Source organism: Macaca fascicularis, chromosome 4 (genome assembly GCF_037993035.2).
Source record: "Macaca fascicularis isolate 582-1 chromosome 4, T2T-MFA8v1.1".
NCBI classification, from domain to species: domain Eukaryota; kingdom Metazoa; phylum Chordata; class Mammalia; order Primates; family Cercopithecidae; genus Macaca; species Macaca fascicularis.
This window is the reverse complement of record NC_088378.1, coordinates 150,868,265-150,882,960: the sequence shown is the minus strand read 5'-3', so window position 1 is coordinate 150,882,960 and position 14,696 is coordinate 150,868,265. Positions and strand designations below refer to the sequence as shown.

Sequence of the window (14,696 nt, the reverse complement as noted above, 5' to 3'; positions counted from 1 at the left end):
GGTTTCATTTAATGCAGTATCTTTTACGGTACTAAAAAAGGTCTGGGATCCTGCATTCTTCCTGTATAGGATTGTAATTCATTCTCTCTGCTCTCACTCTCCTTCCAAATTCACTTCTACCGCTGTCATAGAATGTTTGAGCTGCCAGACAAGTAGGATCATGTCACCACTGTGACTTAACATGAAATGTCCTTGTGTCTTTATTTCAAATGTTCTGTTTTTCCTCTATTTTCTGCTCACATGAACATACACTCTTGCCAGGCACATTGGCTTTTCTTATTTCTCTTTCTGATTTTGCCTCCTTCCTGCCCCTGTATTCTTCCCTTTTCTCTGGCTATAGGAACTGTCAGGTGGCCTTGCTGGCATCATCCTACCTCTTTTGAACTATGTTACCCAGGAACTTCCATTTATTATGCCTCGAGCACTCTCTTTCTTTAATACTATATCTCTCTGAGGGATAGTTAATGATCTTTGCAGCAAATGAAGGTGAACTGTAGCCACATTATTGTTAGAATACAGCCAACTATATGGAACAGATTGGGCTAAGCTTTGAACAGCTGGGGCTGGCAGAGTGAGTCTTGACTTCTCTCGGAAGAGTTCCAGAACTGCCAAATCATCAAACTTGAAGGGGAAAGAGGGACGAGAAAGGTTATAGGGATAGTGGTTCCTGCAGGTGCTTTTTTGCTTTTGTGATCTACCTTTTGTGAAATGTTTACTAGTTTGTGGATCTGGCAAAACATGGGCTAATTGAACCCAAGAGCTGCTGTCACTGCCACAGACTAGACCCGCTTAGTGGCCATGATGGTGTTTTATTGTTCATTTGCAGGTACTGAACATGGGATAAAGTGGATGCTTTTGTTGTGAAAGCTTGTGGCTCTTTTCAGGCAACTGAAACTAGGCGTAGGTTTGAGGATAATTTTGATTTGCAATGTGCTTGTAACTCTAATATAAATTTAATAATGGCTCCATTGGAACTTTTGGACTATCGTATGGCTTCCTGGTGGATATAATAAACGAGAAATAGGCGAGGTAGGACAGATACCATAAACTGGGGGACCAGAGAGCTTAATCGATCCTTCAAAAATGTAGTATTTGCTCATATAAGGAGTTGTGTGTGTGTATGCACATGCATGGGCTCATGTTTGTTTAAATGACTTGCTGCCAATATTTTTAAAATGTTTATATAAACATTTGGTCAATTTTTCCAAAGAAGCCAGAATCTGGCTTTGCTGGTCTCCCATGGTCATTATCAGCTGTGGCTGAATAACAAGTACTCCATACCTCTCCTGGGTGGGCAGGGCAGGGGCTTTCCGATTCACTAGCATTGACACCCCCTACCCCCACTGTTACTGTACAGATTGGCCTTTGCAAGAAAAGTTCAGGAGAGAAAAGAGACAAGCCTTGGGATTGGGAAATAATGGGTTAGAATCTCAGCTTCAGAGGCAGCTTTATCAATTGGGGAAATTATTAAACTCTCTGAGCCTTAGTTTCCTCCAGAGTAGAATGGGAATATACTCCGCACTCTCATGGTCGCTAGAAGGAATATTAAGCAAAACAGCATATTTAAAGTTTCTAAAACAACTATGTACATACACAGGAGGATTGCTGTACACATTTGCTGTTACTGTCGTTTTCAGTTGCTGTGTATCATAGGTGAGTTGATACCAATCCTTTAGTGTCCTATTGAGCATGTTACAAAATTTGATAAACACTTCTGTTACTCAGAACAAAGGAGGAAACTTGTGCCTCGGCTTCCCATATCTCAGGTTTTGTTCTACAATATAAAATATATAGTTTTTCTATGGAAAAAAATCCAATAGAAACAGATTTCTTAAGGGTAGCACAATTTGAAGAGAGAAGAATCTTGTAATTTAGTTCATATTAGTTGGACTCTTAGTTTCCTTTTGACGGGGTCAAGGCTTTGTAGTTTTGCATCTACCTTCCTGAAGTTTCTGCCCCACACCCCACCCCAATCACATTCAAAATCAGACTGACAGTAATCCTGTATATGGAACATGTGCTGAATCCTCATGGAAGGAAAGGTAAAGAAGTGAAAGCCCTATAGAAATTAATAGATTTCCTTAGAGGTGGGCATGGAATGTAGCTTTTGTTAGGCTTGCAATGCTGCATTGAAGGTTTGTCAGCATTTTGTGCACACAGATTCTTTAAACATTTTAAGGATGTTTCCCCTACAGTATTGCATTCAGTTGGCATCATTTCTCTAATGTCTGATTTTTGACATCTATCAGAAAGTTTCAGTACGTCTTTTGATGCCACACCAGCTGGGGGCAGGGACTACCTGGTTATTATAGTCATGGTTCAGAAATATAGATTCTCCCCCCCTATTTTTATACTTCCTGCATAGATGGGTTTCCTTTAGATGTGGATATTTCATTTAAATGCTGCATAGTCTTGTCTCAAAATGGTAAGGGATACCAGTATAGTATAGTAGTTTCTTCTTCTGCTTCTGAAAGTGACTGGGAAACTTGCATCTTTCAATAAAATGCTTTCTAGAAGAAGGCAAGGTGGCTAGAAAATGTTAAGGCAGCTCAGGGACCAGTAGGAGACAATAGATGTTAAAGGTAAAAAGTGACTTGTGATTAGATCAGTTATGGAGTCCAAAAATCCAACCAGGTTTGTAGGTAACCAGTTACGTTTCAAATGTGATCTTAAGCCCACCCTAAGTGAGTGAACCTCAACATGAGAGCAGAAGACCCTGAAAGGGAAGATGTGAGAAGATAAAATACTGTTTTCAGAGCCCTAGGTTTTTGTTTGTTTGTTTGTTTGTTTTTTGACATTTTTGTAAATGGAGGAATAGGACTACCTCTGGAACCTAAAATTGGGCTGAAATCCAGGTCCTGTTCTAGGTGATGGCTCAGGGTCCCTTCCCATTCCTTCCTCCATCTGCTCCTGCCCACTTGAGTGAAGGCGGTGAATAATAAAAGAGGAAAGAATGTAGATGAAAAGGAGAGGATGCAGAGAATGAAGATTCCCTGTCCTTTGTAAACCTTTTGTCCTGATCACCGAAAGTATTGTGGCATGTGTAAGTCTGAGAAAATATTTAGGTGAATCCCTTGAAATTGTCAGTATTTCAAGGGTTAAAAAAAGACAGTTTCACATAGCTCAAATGAAAGCAACAGTTACATTTTTGCTAGAACTTCTGTAGGTCCACCAACGAGATGTATGGAGTGGTTTTAAAAAAACCACACAAGGCTGGGCGCAGTGGCTCACGCCTGTAATCCCAGCACTTTAGGAGGCTGAGGCAGGTGGATCACCTGAGGTCAGGAGTTTGAGACCAGTGTGGCCAATGTGGGGAAACCCTGTCCCTACTAAAAATGCAAAAATTAGCTGGGTGTGGTGGCACACGCCTGTAATCCCAGCTACTCGGGAGGCTAAGGCAGGAGAATTGCTTGAACCCAGGAGACGGTGTTTGCAGTGACCTGAGATGGTACCACTGTACTCCAGCCTGGGCAACAGAGTGAGGCTCTGTCTCAAAAATAAATAAATAAATAAAAATTTTTAAAAACCCATACAAGTTTGGGCATCCGATTGGTGGATTTTTTCCTTTTGCATATGCTTTTCTAACACATGCAGATATTTTCTGCTTTGATTTTTCTTATAATCAGGCTTTCTTAATAAGAAAGTAAGTTTTCTGATATTGTAGTTATTGCCTCAAATCTCTTAGTAGAGGAGTAGAGGCAATGAAAAGGAGAGCCAAGTGTGGGGGTGACTGAAGACCATGGAGTGTTTTCAGATCACTCACCTGGGAACTTGTATGGCAGTTGTCGGGTTCCAAAGATCCAAAATCAGGTGTTTTAACTTAACTGACTTGAATATTTACTTTGAAAATAAGAAATGAATATAAAAAAGTTGAAAAGTTATACACATGGGCACGATTTATTGAAACCTGTTCTTAGTTAGGGTAGATTGAACCTTGTTGAAAGTTGTGAAATTTGCTCAAATAGTCATTTATTTCTCTTTTTTTCTAGATCAGAATGATTTCATGAATATTGTAATAGTTTGGGCAAAGAACAAATTTGCTTAGTCAGGAAACACGAAAAGCCTCTAAGAAGGCCTAGAGGTGGTAAAATCAGTGGTCCTCTGGTGGGCATGGTGTGTGTGCGTGTGTGTGTGCGCACGCACGCATGTGACTCATCTGGGGTTGGCTCGGAGTGAAAGAGACAGATGCTTCCTTCGCCTGCTTGTTTCCTGGTTCTCAAAGCCCCTATTTCATTGTTGTTTTATTTTAAGGTTCGATGCCTTCTCCATCCGTCAGTGAGGGTGTGGAGAGCCTGCAGGCGTGTGCCTACCTCTGTAACTTGCTATTCCTTGTGTAATGTCAAGTGGAAGTGCGAAGCACCACAAACTGCTCTGAGCAGAGCCCACTTCCCTTCACCCACGGAGAGCGTGAAGCAGTTACACCAACATCAATCAAGGAAAACCCACAGGCTGAGCTCACACGGTTGAAGCAGGTGCGTGAGCGAGTGCTCTGTGACAGGCACATGTGATTGAGGTGTACCTCGGCGTCTTGCCCACAGATGTCGGTTACGATGACTGTGTGGGGCTGTGCCCGCTCCCTGCAGAGCTGAGCCTGTCATGCTTGTGGGACACAGCGGGTGCAGCTCTTGGCAGCTCAGTGGGGTGAGCAGGTCAGATAGTTCTGAAGTAGGCTTCTTTGCTGTTTACTCACTTGTTTAATGGCGAGTAGAAGAATCTGGGAGAAATAGTGTTTTATTTTCTTTCTGTGGTGTCTTGCAGTGAGAATACCCCTGGGATCACTCCTTTAAAATAGTAAACAAGAGGCTGGGTGTGGTGGCTCAGGTCTATAATACCAGCTCTTTGAGAGGCTGAAGCAGGAAGATTGTTTGATCCCAGGAGTTCGAGATCAGCCTGGGCAACATAGGGAGACACCATCTCTAAAAGAAGTTTTTTTAAAATTCACTGTGTGTGGTGGTATCCCCCTCTTCTCCCAGCTACTTGGAGGCAGAGATGGAAGGATCCTTTAAGCTCGGGAGGTCGAAAATGCAGTGAGCCATGGTTGTGCTACTGCACTCCAGCCTGGGCAACAGAGCGAGACTGTCTCAAAAATAAATAAATAAATGAAATAAGATAAAATAGTAAACAAGAAAACATTAGTATTAATTGATTTGCTAAGCCTAAGGGGGAAAATGTAAGGTCTTGAATCTCTGTATGTATGCATATGTGTGTATACGTTTCTATCAACATATATCAAATATTTATGTATGCAGTGGTTTTAAAAAACCACACAAGGCTGGGCGCAGTGGCTCATGCCTGTAATCCTAGCACTTTAGGAGGCTGAGGCAGGCAGATCACCGGAGGTCAGGAGTTTGAGACCAGCCTAGCCAATGTGGAGAAACCCTGTCCCTACTAAAAATACAAAAATTAGCTGGGTGTGGTGGTACACACCTGTAATCCCAGCTACTCAGGAGGCTAAGGCAGGAGAATCGCCTGAAACCGGGAGGTGGAGTTTGCATATGTAGAGCAGATATATGTGTACACACATATATGTATATGTAAATATGTGTGTGCATACATCAACACAGGCACCAATTTAAAGCAAAACTCAAGTGGGCCATGAGATAAAGAGAGAATGTGAATATCTAGACATTTTAAAGTATCTGCTGATAAGGTGAAGGGGCTAGTAAAAAAATGTGTATCTCATCCTGTTGAACCATCTTGATATGTATTGAGGTTTAGAAAATTTTCACAAAAGTTTTGAGCAATCTTAATTTTAAAAATACAGACGCAGTTAATACCAAGACTTCAATATAGATTGTGCTTTGTAAAAAGTGGCCAGTCTCTCAAGGCTTCTAGTACCTGCTATTGGTTATGAGTGTCTACTTCAAAATATCATACATATTATTTACATTTAAATATGTGAAACAATCACCCTTTCTTTAAGCAATGTAAAGTAAAACAAGACATACTTTTAAACTGCTAAACTGATTCAGTTGGAGAATAATGGTAAAAACCAGTATTACTATGGGTAAGGAAAAAAACATGCTATTTTGGGGAAAATTTTTTATATACTCTCTGAAGATGATTTCATGATATGTAAAATCAGAAGCCACAAAATATTCTTACTCAGAGTTTCAGCAGTTCAGCTTCTAGGCAAATTTTTTCTCAGACAGTGATCAAATGTGTAAAAACTTTAGCTACAAGAATGCTTGATCGCAAACTTACTTTTTTTGCTAGAAATGTCTAAACAATATTACAGTGGTCAAATAAACTGTAGCAGAAATATGCAATAAAATGCCACTTGAGGCATTAAGCAGTGGTGTAGATTTCTCTAAGACCCTGTTTTTTAAAAAAACTAACAAGTCAGTGTTTCATGCATTCAGTATGTGCAGATATATTATAGTTTGTGAGATTTATACAAACCTAAAAGTTGTTACAGCTGTGTGATTAGAGAATAATTAAATGGCTGTATCTTGCCTATCTGTTATTTTAATTTTCTAACATTCAAGTGTATTACCTGCATATTAAATACAGAAAATGGCAAACATGGAAATAGCATTTTGGGAGTATACTCATAAGTTACCTAGAGATATTTGTGAAGACGAGGAAAGGAGAGGGGTTTCTTTCTTTTCTTTTCTTCTTTTTTTCCTAGACGATGACTTAGCAGAAAGTATTAAAGACTAGTGATTGATTAATTAGTTCCACAAATATTTGTGTGCCTCTACGTGCCGGGTACTGGACAAGACTCTGGTCTCGTTGCTATGTACTTTTCACATGAATTGCTGAATCCGTTTTGTTTGATATTCTGCATCAATGTAGCTTTACCAGTAGAGAGTCAGTAATATGAATATGAAAGTAATATGGGCATGTAAAAATTATGATGTCACAGCCTAGCATGGTGGCTCATGCCTGTAATCTCGGCACTTTGGAAGGCTGAGGCAGGTGGATCACCTGAGGTCAGGAGTTCCAAACCACTGTGACCAACATGGTGAAATCCTGTCTCTACTAAAAATACAAAAATTAGGTGGGTGTGGTGGTGGGCGCCTGTAATCCCAGCTACTCAGGAGGCTGAGGCAGGAGAATTGCTTGAACCCAGGAGGAGGAGGTGGCAATGAGCCGATATTGTGCCATTGCACTCCAGCCTGGGTGACAAGAGTGAAACTCCATCTCAAAAAAAAAAAAAAAAATTATGATGTCAGACTGACATTTTGCTTCATATTTTTACATATGTGTTTTATCTGCTTTATGCTGTTTCACATATTAAATATGTGAAACTTTTTCTGTACTGTAGATAGTTGACACCATGAATTGTCTGGAAAGTCAAAAGCAAAAATTGAGAAGACTTGTTATCATTAATGAAAAACTTTAAGGGACATTAGAAAGCTTATTTGCAAATGCTTTGAAAAATCTGACTTTTCCATATTTTGTGAGGTTTTGGCTTTGATGCTTAATCTTGGTTTAATGTTCTGCAGGTGTCCTTTGGGAAGTTAGGACAGGATTTGCAGGGGTGGGGAGATTGAGTGTGATGACTTTAGTGTCCACTTGCCTGGAATGTTGAGACTCTGAGGCTATAAATAGGAGGTTTAGATTTGGGATGTCTGACTGGAAGAGGGTCAGGATTCAGGCTGATGTGGAGATGTTCACTGAGGAGTTTAAATGCTTCTCTGAGTCCCTAAGAATCTACCCAAAGGACAAGTCTTCTCCTGATGTCCAGTCTCTTTCTCATGAAAATGATCTTAGAAGTTTAATCCTTTAAATGACCTCTTAACATGACTTCTTCTGCTGGTGTGAGATTAGAAAAAAAATTCCAGCCTGAACCATCAAGGGCTCCAAAGTAAAGGGATTTTTTTGAGTTTTAAAACTCTGAAAACGTTATTCATAAGTTATAAAAATAGCAAAGATTCTTGAGAGGAAGAGTTTGTTTTGGGTCAGTGCCAATGTGTCAAAGTTGCTTTTCATGTGTGTGTTTGTGTGCTTGTCTATGCCTTCTGCCTGCCTGTGTGGGGGGATGATTATGGATTCTTGAACTTGGTTCTTTCTTTCCTATTGATTGGTGAAGGGAAGAAGTTAAACTTTGGATTTGGCTCTATGTCCATTGTCCATTGAATCAGGAGAGTTAGCCCATTGGTTATTCTATTGCCCTTTTGTTATGATTTTGTGAGAAAATTGTCATTTTCACTTCCCCCTTCTTCTCTCTATCCTATCCTCTTGTTAAAACAGACATGGTGCCTTTAATGAATTGCCTTGGGATAGTTTGAAGTGCAAAGGGAAGAAAAAGAGATTTAGCTCTTCCTGAGACAAGCCCTGAGTAGTAAAATCAATAATTCGAGAAATCACTTGCCCTTTAAAAAAAAAAAAAAAAGACTTGTAAATAGAACAAGATTGAGAAAAACATGTCTTTAGGCAGGCTAATCTAATCACACACAGAAGGCAGCCTGTTTTCTTACTTGTTGGATCACTTCCACTTTATATTCTCACAGGGAACAATATATTAAGTACAGTATTTAGAAATATTTGTTGAATCCTACTGTCTGATTTTGGCAAGTCCCAAGGAAAAAAAGAATATGTCTTGGACTGCGTGAGCCTTCCTGGGAGGATATTGGAGTTTTCCCAGAGAGGCTGGCTTCACACTGTGGGAAACACTGGTTTGGTAGATAACACTGTTAGAATTTATATTTCAGAGGGCATTTAGTTGTCTTCAGATTTCTAGAGCAGCCACAGCTGATCTTCTATGTCTCAGGATCTGAAGAAACTCAGAGTATAAGCTAGGCTTTCTTTATACTGATGTAGTCATTCTCTTTTGAAGGGCACTCTAACTTATAACCCACTGATCCTGTGTTATGGCAGGAGGCTGAGTTCACCAGCACCAAAATATCCAGTTAGTGTATCAGAAGAGAAAATGTGGGTATCACAAGTAAGAGGAGCTAAAAGATAGGACATTATAGGGTGAAAGGTCTATTGGCTGATTCCGCCTTCTCTTGGGGAATGTTAAAGTGTCAACATTTTGGCAAAATCCTAAGCTAATTTTGTTTAAATGTGATCATCACATAGCATTGACTGAGTAATTGAAATTTGTGATGGAAAATAAAACTGAAATATTTAGAAAGTATGTTATGGCCCCTTTGCTTAAGAGTATATGCTAAAATAAAAGTATATCGTTACGAGGAATGTAAGTGAAATACATTCTTTCAGTTTAATTTCCTCAGCATGTATCTGGCATTAAGTAGTTTTTATAAATCTTATGCAAGGGCCTATCCCACAGCCCTATTCCATTGATTGCTTAAATGCGAAGTAGGCATATCTGAAGGGTTCTTTTGCTCTGTATTATAACATTGATAAGTTACTTTTTGAACCTATAACTTTTCATCTCTAGAATGGAGATAAGAGAATCATCCTCAGAGTTTTTTTTTTTTAATAAACTTTTAATTTTTAAGTAGTTTTAGATTTACAGAAATGTAGCAAAAATAGGAAGAGTGTAGTCTTACATCACTTGCCTGGTTTCTTTTATTGTCACCTTATTATGTATGCTTGTCAAAACTAAAAATTCAACATTGGGACTTTCCTATTAAATAACTCCACAGTTTGGAGTATTTTTTTTTTTTTTTGATCTTTATATTTCACTAGCTCTTCCCTAACGTCCTTTTTCTGTTCCAGGGTCATACTGGATACCACACTGCATTTAGTAGTCATGTCTCTTTAGATTGCTCTGAACTATGAGGTTTTTTTCAGCCTTTCCTTGTTTTAATGAGCTTAACAATTTTGAGGAGTGCTGGTCAGATATTTTGTAGAACGTCCTTTGATTGGAATTTATCTCATGATTGGACTTGGTTATGGGTTTTTGAGAGGAAGACCACAGAGGTGAAGCACCATTCTCCACCATCATATCAAGAGTACCTATGATCACCATGACCTATCACTATAGATGTTGACCTTGATCACCTGGCTGAGGTCATAGTGCCAAGTCTCTTCACTGCAAACTTGCCTTCCCCCAACTTCTTTCCATACTGCACTCTTTGGAATGAAATTACTAAGCACATGTCATAGGGTTATTTTAAGGTTTAAGTGAGATGATGAAGCTTGTGGCATAAAACCCAGTGCTTTAGAAAACACTCATGAATGTCAGTTGCTACTGTAGTTGCTGCCTTTGCACTAGTCCCTTTCAATACATGAAAGCTAATATTCTTTAGAGCTGCTTTCTCATAATTATACAGTTCTCAGGCATTTACTGGTATTGATCAGAAAGTAAAAATAACAAAAAAGAGTGCTCACACACCTTTCAAATGAGATGCCTGTATACAAAGTCACTCTAGGATGGGAGGATATGAATTCTCTCAAAGTTTACCATGGAGAGACTCTGCTAAACTGGGATTATCAACCTCTGGTCCTGTTTCATGTGATGGAGTCAGTCATTGATGACAGAGATGGTGGGTTCTGGTTAGTCTTGGGCATGAGAGGGAGAAAGAAAGTTTAATTTAGGAGCTGAGCCTGAAAGATTGGTGAGGTGTTTTTTTTTTGTTTTTTTTTTGTTTGTTTGTTTTTCACCCTGGTGATAGCTTTTGGGTAGAATTTTGAGTTCTTGCTGGAATAAACTATCTTCAGCACTTCTCTGTGAAACGAAGGGCTTGTTCTGGGACCGGAAGTGCTTCAAACCCTATGCAGTTGTTGCCAGAGTGGCCGTCTGAACCTGGATAATAGAGCTTGGAGTTCTATGTGACCATGTCTGTTGGAATAAATAAGAATAGCTGGTTGCTTGTACAGATACTGTTGGCATGAATTTTTTATTTAAGTCTCTCCATGTATCTAGTAAACAGTAAGCACTATTCTAACATTACTAAAAGCCTCCTAAGTCTCCCACCAATAAATTTCTTTCACTCTTCCTCATTAAAAGTTCAGGGTGTAGGGCGAGGTTAATGTACCAGAGAAGGAATGGTAGAGAAGTATTTCTGAGCTGGAGAAAATAAGGTTCTTCTTCTGTGTCTCTTTTCCCATTTGACCTTCTAGCTTCTCTCTAAGATAACACATATTTTTTTGGACTATTTCTTGGGAAAGCAAAGATTTATACAGATACTCTTTTGCTGTTTCGTATGTACTAAGTGAAGAGAAACTTATTTGAGTTAAAATGGAATACTCTGTCCCTGAGTGCTTAATGGGAAAAAAAGTTTGCATTTGTGTTAAGGGGTAGATAAGTGATAAAATATTCTCTTGGTTTCTTTTAAGTAACTAGCAAGGAAACTCTTCCATGTATCTTTATGAATTTCTGTCTTAATAAGTTTACTAGAGACTAAACACTCCTTCACTGTCCTATAGAGAACCAGAGATGTACTTAAAGAACACAGATGATGTTGTCCATTCATTTTTTCCATTTTTTTTCTTTATGTTTCTGTTTTGAGACAGAGTCTTGCTCTGTCACCCAGGCTGGAGTGCAGTGGCACGATCTCAGCTCACCGCAACCTCTGCCTCTTGGGTTCAAGTAATTTTCCTGCCTCCACCTCCCAAGTAGCTGGGACTACAGGTGTGCTACACCATGCCCAGCTAATTTTTGTATTTTTAGTAGAGAAGAGGTTTTGCCAGGCTGGTCTCAAACTCGAGGCCTCCGATCTGCTAGCCTCGGCCTCCCAGAGTGTGGGATTATAGGCCTGAGCCACCACACCCAGCCTGTTGTTATCACTGTTTTTAAAAGCAGAAAGAAATTTCCAGCTTAACCTGCCATATTAACCCTGGGGTGCTAAGAAGTGAGACCTAGCAGAGACACTTGGCCCCACTGCTCTGTTATTTCTTTTGTCAAGGAGACATTGAGTTCCCTGCACCGGGCGCTAGGAATGTAAGAAAGAAGAAGATAGGATCTGTGTGCCTTAGGAATCAAATGATAGTCTTTATGTGCTCTGGTATGGGTGTGTGTGTGTGTGTGTGTGTCTGCGCGTGTGTGTGTTTCTTTCAAGCCTTTGTGAGACTCCTGTGGTCATTAGGGAGGCTCACAGATATCCTGATGGCCTTCCTTGGGGATACTCAGTACAGTTGTACTTTCTTGCCTCCTTTAAGTCTAGGCATGACCATGAAAGTGGCTTGCCATGAAATGTGGCAGAGGTCACATGTATCACTTCCCAGATGAAGCTTTAAGAGTCGCCGTGTGATTTGCTTTACCCCCTTCCCCCTACATTGGTTGAAGCACAGGCCAAGAGAGAGCCTACACAGTCTGGTCCCGTGATGAGGGGCTGTGATGGAAAGACCTCCCGACCGAGGTAGAACATGTCATGTAAGCAAGAAGTAAGCTTCAGTTACTACAAGTTGTGGCGATTTAGGTAGAGGTGGTGTGTTCCCACAGCATTATCCAGCCTGTCCTAAGTAATGCAGTCAGCATTCTTATCTCTTTAGGGTTATAGGAATTAAGGCCTCAATGTTGGGCTGTGGAGGGGATGTTCACAGTTGTGATGGTGGCAGCAGCGGTGGAAAATCTATACTTGTGGTAGTTATTGATGCACAAAAAATTGGGCATCATTTTTTAGGGGTGTGACCTACATTTCAGTATCGTTAAATACCTATAGGGAAATTACATCCCTTCTGACACTGTATGTCTAATTGTCAGTGAATATCTTTATATAATGAAGCATAGTTCTAAAGAAGGAAAAAAACCCAAAGTATGTACACACGCGCACTTGCACACACACACACACGCACACACGCGCACACACACACCCTGTAATTTATTCTCCCAAGAATTATATGAGAGATTTTAATGTTGGACTACTGGTTAAGTGCCAGGAAGAATTTCTTGGGTGGATATAATGCTTAATTTATATTTGGGGAATTTCCACTGCTAAATCAGTGCTTGTAAAGTTTAAAAAGAAAAGAGGGGGAGGGTTGGAGAAGGCGACCAAAAAAAAAAAAAAAAAAAAGAGCCCAGGGATGTGGTTGACAATATTCCTTTTAATTTAAAGCCACCTGAAGGCTTCAGCTGAATAATAAAGTAATTCCCATATGGTTTCCGTTCTTTCAGTGTTAGAACCTCTGAAAGGCAGTCTACTTTTAGCCTTGGCTTCTGCGTGCCTCTTTGTCAGGCTGAAATGCTTCCCGTCTGCTTGCTCTGGTAGGAAATGGAACCAAAGCTGACTGCTCTGGGGGAAGAGTTCCCAGGCTTTGCTTTCTATTTGGCAAACGTGGCTCTTGTGGTGGGAGGCACTTCTCCTCCAGGGCACTCTTGACTCTCTGACAGACAGGACCAGCTCTGAAGGTGGCTGCAAGCTTTCATTAATGCCAGAGCTCGCTATAGGCACTTTTCTCCCTCCCTTACAATTCTGTTTACAATAAACTTTCCCTCAAAGGAAAAACCCAGGATTCATTTGAGTTTCGTTGTTTTCCCTGGAAAGAAGTTTTTGTAACCCTCGGACTCTTTAGAAGGGAAAACATCCAGTAAGTCCTGAAATCTGACTGCAGAGTTATTTTTGAGTATTTGGACTTTCATTAATTCAAATTCCACCAAAAAACTTTTCTCTTTTTCCTGCCCTAAGTAAGTTTACTTTCCCCCCTGTGTTCCTATGAGTTCGTGAAATACTTAGGAAGTATATGAAAAATGTTTCAGGAACACAGTTGTGTTATGTGATGCTTCCCAAGAATCCTGCTGAAGTAAGTGAAAAGACATTCCCTCTCCATACCCCTTCTTTTTCTCCCCTTCTCTCTCCTAACTTTCTGTGTTCAGAGTCAATACAAAGGCCCTTCATTCTAATGTTAATTTTAAAAATAGCTAGTTTTCTTCTGAGGTAAACTTAGGGAAAGCGTATGTATTTGGAGATATATATCTCCATATATACATACATATATATCCATATATATACACACATACATATATATGTATTTATTTACATTTGGAGCTCAAGTTTTTCATTTTATTTTTTAAACAGGTTGAATTAAACTAGTTCAGGACTGGAAACCCATGATGACCATTTGCTGTGGGTTGTATGATCACTATTCTGGCTTGAATTTTTGAACTTCTACAGCAACATCATTAAAGTGCCATGAGATAACTTTGCTGTTGTTCAAAAAGAAACTCTTTAGGAAGTCAGAAAACAGGAATTCCGGTGCTACTTTATGGTGATAATGTCACTATTTAACTTCTGTACCTTTTTATCCATTTAAAAAATGAGATCAATGGTGCTGGCCTTTCTCCTTTTCATGTAGTTGCAAAATCATTTCTTCATGCAAGGACAATCAAAATAATATGAATAACGTGGCCTGACTATTTGGAAGAAAAGTCCTGCAAAAGTGTAGGCTGATGGAAGCAGAGGAAGAACATTTTATATTGAAGAACAAAAGAATTTCAAAAGAAATGGTGTTACCAGCTCTTTCAGTTGACCAGACAAGTACTAAGTGTTTGGGACTTGTTCCCATCCCAACAAAGCCAGCGTTTTGAGGAGGCCTCTCTGGCACGGTCATTGCATCAGCCAGTTTCCTCTCCATCTGAAATGAGAAAGTACATGTTAAGCACAGAGGCACTCTAAAGATGAGCTCATACCAAAATATGCCTTCATAAGCCTCCCAAGTCACTTGTGGGATACAATGTCAGAATGAACATGATCTTATCTGGCCTGTAAATTAAATGACACATTTTCTGTCCTTGCACAATGTGTCCCTAAGTGGTGCTTCATGTGAGTTTCTAGAGATGCCTTCTGTAAACTAGACTAACATGCACATGTGCTTTTTCTTGATCTTTAATTGTTCATTAC

General features: G+C 39.8%; 1 protein-coding gene across 30 annotated transcripts in view; it reads left to right on the top strand.

Annotated features, from left to right (window-relative positions):
- LOC107129614 (uncharacterized) overlaps positions 1-14,696 on the top strand; it is a 487,674-nt gene that overhangs the window by 398,385 nt on the left and 74,593 nt on the right. For 12 of the 30 annotated variants that reach the window (XR_012434176.1, XR_012434174.1, XR_012434173.1 and 9 more), the window contains one exon: positions 4,252-4,472. The exons of the other annotated variants lie outside the window; for them this stretch is intronic. The gene's annotated coding sequence lies outside the window, so the exon portion shown is untranslated. The remainder of the gene's footprint in view (positions 1-4,251; positions 4,473-14,696) is intronic. 30 annotated transcript variants of the gene reach the window in all.